Source organism: Neofelis nebulosa, chromosome 9 (assembly GCF_028018385.1).
Source record: "Neofelis nebulosa isolate mNeoNeb1 chromosome 9, mNeoNeb1.pri, whole genome shotgun sequence".
Classification (NCBI taxonomy): Eukaryota; Metazoa; Chordata; class Mammalia; order Carnivora; family Felidae; genus Neofelis; species Neofelis nebulosa.
The window spans coordinates 40,590,787-40,603,237 of record NC_080790.1 but is presented as its reverse complement, the minus strand read 5'-3'; the positions used below and the strand labels follow the sequence as shown (position 1 = coordinate 40,603,237).

The following is a 12,451-nucleotide window of genomic DNA, read 5'->3' as shown; positions in this document are numbered from 1 at the left end:
CATGAGCAGGGGAGGGGCAGAGAGAGAAGGAGACACAGAATCTGAAACAGGCTCCAGACTCTGAGCTGTTAGCACAGAGCCCGACGCGGGGCTCGAACTCATGGACCGTGAGATCATGACCTGAGCCGAAGTCGGACACTTAACCAACCAAGCCACCCAGGCGCCCCTGTATCATATTTTTTAACCCAATCTCTTGGCAGACATTTCCATTGTTTCCAGTAATTTACTTTTTTTTAAAGCTTATTTATTTATTTTGAGAGACACAGAATGCAAGTGGGAGAGGGGCAGAGAGAAAGGAGGAGAGAGGATCCAAAGTGAGTTCAGTGCTGACAGCAGAGCCTGATGCAGGGCTCGAACTCACAAACCATGGGATCATGACCTGAGCCAAAGTCAGCCTCTTAACTGACTGAGCCACCCAGGCACCCCAGTACTTTACTATTGTAATCAATCTGATGCATAATTTAAAATCACTTATTTTGACTCTCTGGACTGAAAGCTAAAGTTGTGGAGGATCTCATAGATTCTCACTTTTTCTTTCTCCTCTTTTATTGAGATATAATTCGCATACCATCAAATCTACACTTTTAAAGTATACTGCTTACTGGTTTTTAGTATATTCAAAGAGATGTGTAACCATCACTACTGTCTACTTCCAGAACATTTTCATCACCCCTCCCCCCCAAAAAACATACCGATTAGCAGTCACCCCCATTTCCTCTCCTAGCTCCTGGCAACCTCTAATCTACTTTCTGTCTCTGGATTTGCTTATTCTGGACATTTCATACAAATGTAATCATATAATGAGTGGTCTTTTGTGACTGGCTACTTTCCCTTAGCATAATGATTTTAAGGTTGGCTCATGTTGTAGCATATATCAGTACTTTACTACTTTTTATGGTCAAAAATATTTCATTATATGAATACAGCACATTTTGTTTATCCATTCATCAGTTGATGGACATTTGGGTGGTTTCCACCTTTAGGCTAAGATTAAAAAAAGCTGCTATGAACATTTGTGTGCAAGTTTCTGTGAACCTATATTTTTAATTCTCGAAGGTGTATACCCACTAGTGGAATTGCTGGGTCAGATGATAGGGTAGAATTATTCTTAATCCCTGTGTGTCTAATTCCACATGATATCACCAGCCCCTCTGCGATGTGTGTCCCCAAGTAAAGAGCTTTTCAGATGTAGTTTCTACAGAGACTGAATCTATAGTTTCCTGCTTGGGCTGGTGGTCACCTTGGTTTAAGGGGTGGAGGAAGAGACCTAGGATTTCATATTTAATAATAGCTGATTTCATCCTATGCCTTGACCCCACTTTACACAGTATCTGGTGCCTTCCTGGGCTCTGCAGATACTTTAAGTCATATGTTCCTCCACTTTGCTAACTTAGTTGCCTTTCACTGCTTTAGGAGTTAGACCCTTTTATATTTCTTCACTGTCATTTTAGGGTTTTGGGGAGGAGAGGCTACAAATACCAGCTTGTTTACTGAAAATTGCACTAATTATGCATAAGTCTTTCTGACTATTGCTCATCTTTGAAAAAAGAGCAGCTCTTTGTTAAAAATCAGTTTAGAGAAAGATGAGGCAAGTGATCTGGACAGACTACAGTCATGTTTTTTTTAATGTTTATTCATTTATTTTTGAGAGAGAGAGAGAGGGTTCATGCATGAGAGAGAAGAGGGGAGGGGCAGAGAGAGGGAGAGAGAGAACCCCAAGCAGGCTCCAAGCTGCCAGAGCAGAGCTCAATGCAGAGCTCGATCCCATGAATTGTGAGATCATGACCTGAGCCAAAATCAGGAGTCAGATGCTCAACTGACTGAGCCACCCAGGTGCCTCTCGACAGACCACAGTTTTAAATTATTTATTTTCTTTGAGCATTGTCCCCAAATCTGTTTTTGCTTTGTCTAGGGCCACATTCTCTCAGTTTTCAGGATGTAGGAAGTCAGTGTGGTAATACTCCCTAAGATAAACTTTGTCTTAGTCTATTTGGGCTGTTATAAGAAAACACCACTGACTGGGGGGCTTGAACAACAAACATTGATTTCTCAACAGTTCTGGAGGCTGGGAAGTCCAAGATCAAGGTGCTGGGAGATTAGGTGTCTGATGAGATCCCACTTCTTGGTTCATAGATGGGCATCTTCTCTCTGTGTCTATATGAGGTAGAAAGGGTGAGAGAGTTCTCGGGGGGGGGGTGTCTCTTTTAAAAGGGCACTAATCTCATTCATGAGGCTTTCACCCTCATTACCTAATCACCTCCCAAAAGCCCCACCTCCAAATACCATCACTTCGGGGATTAGGTCTCAACATAGGAATTTTGAGGGAACACAAACATTCAGTGCATACCAGGCTTTCTGTTACTGTTGATAATTACTGTTCCCTCTTCCTGCCTCCTTTATCCCCCCTCACCTCTAGCAGATTCCCTCAGGTAGGGGGCTTGGACATAGATAATGAACATGGCACTTATACCTGACTTCTTTATTTCCTCCTCCTTACTGACTACATCCTGAAGGCTGGAGTTACTTCTCTGGAGTCATTCCAAATGTTGCCTTATGGTTCTGAACAATGAACCATTAAGATGGGCTTTTCCAGAACAATGCCCTTACCTTTACTTGGCAGTCAACAGCTTCTTCATGTCATAGAAGCTGGAGACAGGTACAAGGATGTTCAATACCAGCTGTAATAACAAAAAGCAGGAAACGTACAAATGATAGCTACAAGGAGTGTGAGTAAATACAGGGTCACATATTGAAACAATGGAATGCAATTCATCAATAAAAATGAGTGAACTAGGGGCACCTGGGTGGCTCAGTCAGTTAAGCAGCTGACTTCGGCTCAGGTCATGACCTCACAGTTTGTGAGTTCGAGCCCTGTGTCAGGCTCTGTGCTGACAGCTCAGAGCCTGGAGCCTGCTTGAGATTCTGTGTCTCCCTCCCTCTCTACCCCTCCCCCGCTCACACTATGTTTCTGTCTCTCTCTCTCTCTCAAAAATAATCATTAAGGGGCGCCTGGGTGGCTCAGTCGGTTGAGTGTCCGACTTCAGCTCAGGTCATGATCTCACAGCTGGTGAGTTGCGAGCCCCCCGTCGGGCTCTGTGCTGACAGCTCAGAGCCTGGAGCCTGCTTTCGATTCTGTGCCTCCCTCTCTGTCTCTCTGCTTCTCCCCCATTCATGCTCTCTCTCTCTCTCTCAAAAATAAATAAACATTAAATTAAAAAAATAATAATAATAATCATTAAAAAAATAAAAAATAAATGACTGAACTATGTAGCCGCACACAGCAGCATAGATGGGTCTTAAAAACATACAGTAAAAAAAAAAAAAAAAAAAGTCATGGAAGAATATACATTCTGTGATTTCCGTAAGTGCAAAAATTCCCTCAACTTAAAATATGTGTAGGAAAACATACATGAACAAATCTCTAAAGAAAAAGAAGGGAATGATTAAATCAGAATTCAGGATAGTAGGTACTGCTTGGAGGGAGAGGAAGGGATATGATTGGACAAGCCTACACAGGACTTTTTTTTTTTTAACATTTATTTATTTTTGAGACAGAGAGAGACAGAGCATGAACAGGGGAGGGTCAGAGAGAGGGAGATACAGAATCTGAAACAGGCTCCAGGCTCTGAGCTGTCAGCACAGAGCCCGACGCGGGGCTTGAACTCACGGACCACGAGATCATGACTTGAGCCGAAGTCGGCCGCTCAACCGACTGAGCCACCCAGGCGCCCCATACACAGGACCTTTCTAAGGCACTACTTAAGTCAGATTCTTTTTAAAGCAGGTTGGTAGGTACATGTGTTCATTTAACTTCTATTAGTTAAATTGTTCATATATGTTAAGTACATTCTTTTGTTAGCATGAAATTTCACAATAAAAAAATGGAGTGATTACTCTCTTTTTTCTCCTCTTTTAAAAGATGGATTTGGGGGCGCCTGGGTGGCTCAGTCTGTTGAGCGTCCGACTTCAGCTCAGGTCACGATCTCGTGGTTCATGAGTTCAAGCCGAGTCAGGCTCCGTCCGTGCTAACAGCTCAGAGCCTGGAGCCTGCTTCAGATTCTGTGTCTCCCTCTCTCGCTGCCCTCCCCCGCTCACGCTTTTCTCTCTCTCTCTCCCAAAAATAAGTAAACATTAAAAAAAAAAAAAAAGATGGAGTTGTTTCTCTTTTTCATTCTTTGGAGGGTTTTAGGGTGGGGAGAAGAGTAAAAAATGTCTCTCCTCATCTTTATCAATGACTCTTGCCCCAGGGATTTGAATAATTCTCATACATAGCCATGTAAAGGCATGGCCATTATGAACTTGGGTTTCCGTATAACATTGAAGAGAGTCCATGGAAAACTGACATAAAGAAGTTTTGTGACTTCCAAGATTGCTTCTTTTTGAAACCTTTGAAGGGAAAATGGCTTTACTTCAGAAAATGGCTCACGCACTTGTTTGGAAAGACAGCAAGGCAGGGTTGCTGCAACAGTGCAGAGGAAGAAGTTAGGGGGACTTCACCTCTGCCTGGGCCTCGATGACTCCCAGAGAGAGAAGTGGAGAGAGAGGGTGCACAGGAGTCTAGGGGAGAGGCAGTCTAGGCGAGCACTCACTGGCCCAAGGTGAGACCTGCTTGAGCCGGTGCCCTAGTGGACCCATGCCCATCTCAAAGGGCATGATGCCTGCCGGAAGGGTGGATATTTTTTTACCACTCAGGAGCACTGGATCTGTTCATGCCAGAACAAATATTGAGTTGAGCAGTGAGTGCTCCGAGCCATGGCCTGAAAGAGCCTTCGTGTTAGGACTTGGTGGATAGACAGGGGTAGGAGGGAGGAGTGAACATGCCAAGAGAGGTCAGCAGAATCGGGCAGTGCCTGGGAGGGAATTTGGACTTTACCCTGAGCAATGAAGAGCTGTTAAAGGGTTTAAGCCAGAAAGAGGCAGGATAAGAATTGACTGGCAAAGTATGTTATTAAAAAAGGCTGGGAAGACTTCAACAATTTATTTCAAGGAATCTATACTGCATTAATCACATCAGCACCTACACAGATTATAGTCATGTCCATATGTGTTAAAACAACACACTTTCACTCTGCGGACAATACTTGATGCACATCCATATTCAGAGAACCTTTGCAAAACTCTGTGCCCACACCTTCCACTCGCCTGAGGCTCTGGGGCTCATAAGGTAAACACTGCCTGTCCAGTTAATGTTAATGCTAAAGTGTTCTTCTTGACAACAATTAGCAACAAGTTCAGCTTTTTGCCTTAGGTTAAGCTCCTAGCCCCCACACGGGAGGAATGCTTGTCTTCTTATCTGTGAAGGACACACATCCAAATCAGGGGCCTGCTGTTGCTTCTAACCATGTAAATATATGCAAACACTAAAGGAGGAACTAATTCACAACACGTGTCTATACCACTTAGGACTGTTAGCAAAACTAATAAATAGCATTGGGACGCCAGTTTTGAATTTGCTTGCCTCTTTTATGCTCACATCTGCAGAGGTGGCTGCTGTGACCGCAAAGGGAATTAACAACCTAATTAGGTAATCTTTGTTTAGTATCCACGTCCTGCAAGAAGTTCAATGAGAGCAGGGGTCATGTCTGTCTTGTTTTTACCCTGGTATGCCTGGTGCCTAGAAGAGTGGCCAGCATGTGTTGAACGTTCCAGTTGTATTTATTGAATACATTGTGAGTATGCTTTTACAAGTGAGGACACCAAGGCTTAAAGATGTTAAATAGCTTACCAACTATTAGGTCACCAGCTAATCCAAACTCACATCTGTTGGACTTCATCTTCTTACTGGCTCCCAAACTGTCTAAGGTTTTATAAGGATCACATAGCTTGGTCAAGTTTCCAGCTATTAAATAGAAAGCTATTGAAAGATTAATTAACACCTTGAAAGGTCTTAGCCATTTTCAGGACATAAGATCGAATTCAGAGGTGGGCATAGTAGAATGGTTATGTTTAAACTTGCTATGTTTCATGAAGGTACGACGTTGAGAAATTCATACCTGGCATTTACGAACGAAAGCTGCCTTAGAACTCGGAGGAAGTATTGTTAGGAATTTGCCCAACTCAATCGTCCTAAGCTTGTTATCAATAAAGAAGGTGTTTTCATTAAAATAGAGATCAGTGTGGTTTTATGGCTCTTTTTCCTCAACTGCAACCTTTATTGAGGGAGAGCTCCAGTTTTCATGGCCCACTTGGCACTTATCATTTTTTTAATGTTTCTTTATTTATTTTTGAGAGAAAGAGAGAGCAGGGGAGGGGCAGAGAGAGAGGAGGACAGAGGATCTGAAATGGGCTCTGAACTGACAGCAGTGAGCCGATGCGGAGCTCAGACTCAAGAACCGTGAGATCATGACTTGAGCCTAACTGCGCGAGCACCCAGGTGCCCCAAATATTTATTTACTTATTTATTTAGACACTTGGGGAGGGGCAGAGAGGGGAAAACAGAGGATCTGAAGCAGGCTCCATGCTGACCCAGAGAGCCTGGGGTTCGAGCTCACCGAACCAAGATCATGACCTGAGCCAAAGTCAGACGCTTGCACCCCTGAGCCACCCAGGTGCCCCCGGCACTCAACATTCTTAACTTGCTTGCCTGAAAATCATTCCCCAGGGAGGCCTGGGTCCTGATCCCAGTCCCTTCCTCACATTCAGCCTGGCCTGGGCACACACTCCCTGTTAAATATTCAATACCCCAAGGCCTGTGGAAGAAGCATAGGAAAGTAAGAGTATCATTGCCCATAGGAAGGATATTGAAGTAATTGTGCAAGCCACCTATGGTGAGAGAGGGAAGTTAAGTGTCTGGGAAAGGCTCCATCGGGAGCAAGTAACAAGTCCTGGCCTATTCTCATCTCATCCCATTTCTAGGCAGGAGCTAGCTAAGCTGCCAGGCAGGCCCTCGGCCAAACAACACAAGAACAAGTGATGTGTGAACGTGCAGGTATTACCCCGATGGCCAGACAAGCCCACATCTCATCTTCTCTCTGGGTTCGGTCATCCAGAGTGTGGCTGCAAGGGAAACTGCAAACACCAGCCTGAGACTCCATACTTTCTCTCCTCACTGCAGCCAGGGTAGAGGTCAAGGCGCAAAGGTCTCAGGAACTTGAATTTCATGTGTTTTAGAAACAAACATTGGCAAAGATTTTGATGGTCTCTGAGTCATCTCTGATCTGCAAAATGTTTTCACATATACCTTCTTGTGACGTAAATAGAACTGTATTATTATTCCCAGGTTGGAGGCAAACAAAGGGATTACGTTACCGTGTAAAGCCACGTCGTTGCCCCCAAAACCCACCTCTTGGTGGACTGTTGATCCGTCATGGTGTTCAGTTTTTCTGCCTCTTCAAGGTGATCATTTACCACTTTTATGTTTGGTGTATCAGCACTTGGAGAACTGACGAGCACTTTGGAGTCCCAGTCCAGAAAAAAAGCACGTTTATTCACTGACATACACACAGACACGTGCGCACACACAGAGTTGTATACTAGCACGTGCTAGAATTATTGAGGCTCCCAAAGAGTTTTGTTTATGTGGTTATGTCTATCAGTATTTACTGTATTCAGTATTAAAGTGGGAAATTGTAGAAATGTTAATTCACTCATTAAAAAGGACCTCCCAAAATAAAATAAAATAAAATATAATAAAAAGAAACCCATTACATGTTAACATCAGAGTGGTGATGCCATCCCATGCCACGTAGCCTCTGGAACGCTCCACTGCACACTCAGCATGAGGACAGAGAAAGCAAATAATATTTTAGCATTGTTGTGAAAATAGTTTTAAATGCACAGTCCCCCCTGGAAGGGTCTTGAAGACCCTTGGGGGGGGGGGTCCTTGAACCACACTTTGGGAACTGCTATCTAGATCATTCTCCTCAAGCACCGGCTTCCCAATCCTTCAGAATCAAATTTTAGTCCCTTGTCCTTTTTGCTGCTTCCTCCTCACCTCTCCACTCACCCCCTAGCATCTGCCTGCCTGCCTGCCTGTCCGAGCCCTCCAGCCCAGAGTTTGTCTCTAATACACTTGAAAGCTTTGTTCTCTTCCCTCAAAGTCCCCTTGCCTGGAAGGTCCTTGTCCTCTTCCACCCACCTCGTGGCTCAATGGTCATTCCCACCACCAGACTCCAGAGACGCTCTTCCCGCACTGTCCTCGCTCAGCAACCTTGGGTTGTGGCTCTGCTCTACAGGTGATCCCAGAGATGAGCCCGGGATCAGGGGGCAGCTTGGATTCGAACCCTGAGTCTGCCTCTCTAGCTTTGCTTACATTTTTTTTCATTGGAATAAAAAATTACATAGTAGCATATGCTCCTTGAAGGAAAAAGAACAGGGACATGTATAAGGCAAACAGAGTTGTTTCCCCGTTTGTTCTCTTCACCTCCCACTCCCTGGAGGGTAACCACCGTGGAGAGCTTGCCAGGTGTCCTTCCAGACCTTTTCATCCACATACACATGAGTAAGCTTCTTTTTATTTTTCTATTTTTTATAAAGGAGAGACCATACCATTCCTATGTCCGAGGACTTGCTTTTTTCTTACTTCCTCCCTCTCTCCATTCCTTCCTTCCTTCCTTCCTTCCTTCCTTCCTTCCTTCCTTCCTTTTTTTTCTTTCATCTTTCTTTTTTCCCTTCTTTCTTGAAAAGTCATCATAGATACTCTTTGAATAGATCTACTACATTCTTTTACTTTTCAGTTTTTTTTCCAACAAAAACAAGTTTCATTTATTTGAACGGTCTCATGAAATAAGTCCACAAGAGTAACAAACCTCAGGACAAAGCACATTTGGACAAAAAGCCTAGTGTTCTGGGGGGAGCTTGGCTGGCTCAGTCAGTAGAACACATGACCTGATGTCAGGGTTGTAAGTTTGGGCCCATGTTGGGTATAGAGATTACTTAAAAATAAAACCTTAAAATAATTTTCAAAAAATTAAAAAATATATATAACCTTAAAAAAAAAAAGTCTAGTGTTCTGAGTTGGGACAGATGTCCAATCAGCAATTGGACCAGAACCCCGTAATATTTAAACTTACTTTACTTTTTACTCTATATATTTAAATAACTTAAAGAAAAACTCTAATTCAGAAATGTGGAAAAAAGGTACACTAGAAAGAAAATAATTTGAAGAGTTCAGAGACCCAGTTTATACCATAGGAGGAAAATAACTAAAGCCATTTTGTGCTAAAGTTTTCTGTAAGAGAAAAAGCCTCACCAACAAATTGAGAACTAAATGCTCTGGGGCACGTAGGTGGTCCAGTTGGTTGAGCATCCAACTTTGGGTCAGGTCATGATCTCGAGGTTCATGAGTTCAAGCCCCACATCGGGCTCTGTGCTGACAGTGCAGAGCCTGCTTCAGATCCTCTGTCCCTCTCTCTGCCCCTCTCCTGCTTGCACTCCCTTAACAAAAAAGAAAGAATTAAGTGCTTTGTCAGGCTGTCCTGCCCTGGGTGATGTCTCCTTCTCCCCTGTATTGCTTTAGATGCCCACTCCTCAGTTATTCAGAACGCTTTCTTCTCCCTCACCCAAACCCTCTCCCATGTATTTATGAGTAAATACATAGGCCAAGTGGATAATTTTCTTTAAAAAGGGTGTTCCTGCCCCACTTTCCAAATACTATTGGCTTGAGCTTATCTTATTTTTGCAGCTTAAAGACTCAACAAAACCAACCATGAGGGAGGAGGCAGGATCTCCCCACTTCTGTGAGGGAGCTCCTTGTGTCTCGGGCTAGGTGAAGTGCTAGAAAAGTATAATTGCCCCCATTCCAGAGACAAGAAGGGCAGCCAGAAATCAAGTCCCAGCCTCCTCCCTGTTTTCAGAGCGCTGCGGAGATCGCAGACAAAGCCAGTTAGGGAAGAATGTATTTTGAACTTTTAAGTTCCTTTTTATACCAACATTTAAATTTTTAATTATTATATAAATCGTAAACCCATCAGTTTTCTCCTTTTACCGTTTTTGTATTTTCTTGGTCTTGCTTGGAAAGAGCTTTCATAATCTTAAGATTAAAAAAAAAGTTCACTTCTACTTATTTCCAGTACTTTCTCTTTCTTTAATGTTTAGTTATTTATTTTGAGAGAGAAAGAGAGAGCAGGCATGAGCGCATGTGCATGTGAGCGTGCAAATGAGGGCAGGGCAGAGAGAAAGGGAAAGAGAGTATCCAGGCAGGTTCCATGCTCAGCGCCGGTCTCACGACCAAGAGATCACGACCTGAGCTGAAATCAAGAGTCAGACGCCTAACTGTTTAACCGACCAAGCCACCCAGGGGCCCCTATTTCTAGTACTTTCATGTGGTTTTGCTCTTCAATCCATTTGGAATCATTTGGGGATCTTTCCCCAAATTTATGGGTCAATTAATCCCTCTAGTAGCATTTCTCCATTTATTGAAATGCCCCCTTTAACAAGCAAAATATTCTTTAAGTCCCAGCTGTTTCTAGATTGTATCCTGTTCTGTTGATATGTTCCACTGATTCTGTGTCTGCACTGCATTATTTTTATTACTATAGCTTCAAGGTATATTTTGATATCTAAAAGGATGTCTTCTCGGGGCACCTGTGTGGCCCAGTCGGTTGAGCTTCTGACTCTTGATTTAGGTTCACGTCATGATCTCACAGGTTGTGAGATCGAGCTCAGCATCGGGCTCTGTGCTGACACCTCAGAGCCTGGAGCCTGTTTCAGATTCTGTGTTCTCCCTCTCTCTCTGCCTCTCCCCTGCTCATGCTTGTCTCTCTCTCTCTCTCAAAAATAAAATAAACATTAGGGGAAAAAAAACAAAAAGAGGAGGAGGACACTTGTTGGGATGAGGGCTGGGGGTTATATATAAGTGATGAATCACTAAATTCTATGCCTGAAATTATTATTACACTATATGTTAACTAACTTGGATTTAAATTTTTAAAAATTAAATTAAAAAAAAAAAGAAGAGGAGATTGAATGCAGGGAATTGGTGACTGGAAATGGAAGGACTAAGAAGCCTAATGCAAGAACAGGAAGTTACTCTACCAGGGGTGCAATAAGGGGAGGAAGTAATATTGCTAACGCCCAGAGATGGAGTCATGTGGTGGGATCTAGAAGTACATGGAGGCTGCCTGATGGAAACTGGGACCACGGAATGACAGCCTGTAGAGCAGATGTGGGTGGGAGATATAGTTGTCGCCAGAGACACCACAGGAAGCAAAGAGAGAGGAATGGAGGGGAAATACTCTGTTTTCTCTCCTCATCCCTCTCTCCAAGCTCCCACTACTGCTTCCCTTTGGACTGAATCGACCTGGAAGTCAGAGAGCAAGGGAGCCTGGGAAATGTAGTCCTCTGTGATCCAGCATAGACAGTAGGAAAGGCAGGGAATTAATCTGAGCCACAGCCACAAACCAGTTGTGTGACCTTGGGAAAGTTGCTTAACCTCAGGTTGCCTCAGTTTCCTCCTCCAAAAAGTGGGGATAAATAATAGTAGTACTTACCTCAAGGATTAGACTATCACCTGAAAGCATTTAACAGTATTATTTATTATTATTATTCTGTAAAATGAAGTAACAATACTTATCTTGCAGAGTTATGGTCAACAATAAAGTGAGGTAATGACTATCACATGTTTGCATGGTGTTGTGTAAATGGTTCTGGGTACTTCACAAATGTTAGTCTCCTTGTGGCTCCAGTGTCTCATCCTTAGTACATACTTAATAATGTGTAGAGCTGACAATAATAATGGCCCTCACGGGGGGAGGAGACGGCCTCCTGAGAGTCGGGAGGGACATTCTTGTCCTGCTGGAGAGCTAGGGGGACTCTGGGGGCCAGGGCTTTAGGTCTGGGCAACACATAGCCCTGCATCAACCAGTACACCCACACATGGAGATGCATTTGGAATGACATCCTTTGGGGCGCCTGGGTGGCTCAGTTGGTTAAGTGGCCGACTTCGGCTCAGGTCATGATCTCGCGGTCTGTGAGTTCGAGCCCCACATCGGGCTCTGTGCTGACAGCTCAGAGCCTGGAGCCTGTTTCGGATTCTGTGTCTCCCTCTCTCTCTGACCCTCCCCCGTTCATGCTCTGTCTCTCTCTGTCTCAAAAATAAATAAACGTTAAAAAAACAAAACAAAACAGGAATGACATCCTGCATCCTTTTCGGAGGTTTCTTCTCCTGCTGCCATTGGTACCCCCCATAAAAAAAAGTGTATTTATTTTTGAGAGAGAAAGAGAACGAGAGAGACAGAAAGAGAGTGCATGTGCATGCGCGCAAGTAGGGGAGGAACAGATAGAAAGGCAGAGAGGGAATCCCAAGCAGGCTCTGAGCTCTCAGCACAGAGCCCGATGCTCATGAACCGTGAGATCATAACCTGAGCCAAAATCAAGAGTCGGACGCTTAAATGACTGAGCCACCCAGGTGCTTCTGGTGCCCCCCTTTTTTAAAAAGTTTAGCCTGTTCCTATTGACTTATGATGATACCTGTGCATTTCTGTGTTCCCATGTGTGGTGTGAACATTCACGA

General features: G+C 43.8%; 1 long non-coding RNA gene across 1 annotated transcript in view; it reads right to left on the bottom strand.

Moving 5' to 3' along the window:
• Nucleotides 1-1,463: 1,463 nt before the first annotated feature.
• LOC131484817 (uncharacterized) overlaps nucleotides 1,464-12,451 on the bottom strand; it is a 45,233-nt gene continuing 34,245 nt past the window's right edge. The window contains exons 2-3 of the long non-coding RNA XR_009248459.1: nucleotides 2,608-2,678; nucleotides 1,464-2,154 (exon numbers count right to left, since the gene is read on the bottom strand). This is a non-coding gene — a long non-coding RNA (uncharacterized LOC131484817). The remainder of the gene's footprint in view (nucleotides 2,155-2,607; nucleotides 2,679-12,451) is intronic.